We start from the raw sequence: 1266 nt of genomic DNA on the forward strand, positions 1-1266 counted from the left end.
AGGATTCGAGTCCCATGGCCCCTGAGAGAGCACCACAGTTTTCAGGGGGGGTAAGCTTTCGAGAGCCAAAGCTGAACAAGGGAAAACCTTGGCGGTCCTTAAGGTGCCACTGGAGTCAAATCCAGCTCTGCCAGCCTCTAGGAAAGGCGGAGGGGGGGGCGGGTGGAATGCCAGGCTGTGAACGATGTACGCCCTTGGTACTTGCTCGCGCTGCATTCCTGACAATGAACCCAGTAAGATCATGATGCCAGCGACTTTTCAATAAAGCTCTTGACACAGTGGAGCCTTTTGGGAAGTCGCTTGCATATCCTTACAGCTTCCCCCTACCCCTGGCACCCGAGAGACACACACACACACACACCCCTCGCAGCTGGAAAAGGGTGGGTGGGCTGGCAGATTCCTGGACTCCACTGGGGCTCGGCTGTCAGAGTGGCCATTTATTCCCCTGCTGCACGCGCGGGGCGGGGGGGGGCTTTATTATTGTTTTAAACTGGCAATTAAATAACATATCAATGTAACAGTACAGCAATATGTTGTACCTGGATCACTGAATTCTTAGCCTTCATTTTTAGAAAGCACATCTCCAGCTCCTTCCACCGGGGAGATATGCCCTTTATGCCTCGAATAGAAGGGGCTAGAGGCATACTTTAAAAAAAATAAATAAAAGCTGGTAATTCAGCAAACTCTGTACACATTTTGCTACACTGTTATATTGAGATACCCCTCTCCAATGGCCAGATTAGAAACACAACAAGTTCCCCAGTGGCAGGGGAAGGAAATGGCTATTGCAGCAGTCGAGCCTCACAGGAGTCCATCCGCCTGCCCCCCATTTTGCAGCTGTGGGGCAGAATCTGCTGCCTCTGATGTCGGGAGCGGGGAGAATGCTCCATGATGCTGGCATGGTGCATCTGGGGCTGGCGTCCCCTCCCTCCCTCCCTCATCCTGCTGCCTCATTGGGGAGTGAAGGGGGACAAAAATAACAGTCCTGAATTTTCAGGCCCTCTCCCATAAATCCTGGCGGGGGAAACCCCCCACCTCCGAAGCAGTAACAACACTTCTGAAAAAACCAGGACAATGAAAACAGTGCCCTGCCCAGAATCTGGATCAAAAATTACTGTGAAATTTTTTGAGATGAACCACACCGCAGCCCATGCGAGAGAAAAGGGGGCCCTGGTTTTTTGGCCTCATACATACACACCCATGATCTAGCCCTCCAATGTGCACGAACAGACAGGGAAGAGAGAGGAACCAGGCCCAGCCGCCCAG

This window comes from Eublepharis macularius, chromosome 6, assembly GCF_028583425.1.
Source record: "Eublepharis macularius isolate TG4126 chromosome 6, MPM_Emac_v1.0, whole genome shotgun sequence".
Taxonomy (NCBI): domain Eukaryota; kingdom Metazoa; phylum Chordata; class Lepidosauria; order Squamata; family Eublepharidae; genus Eublepharis; species Eublepharis macularius.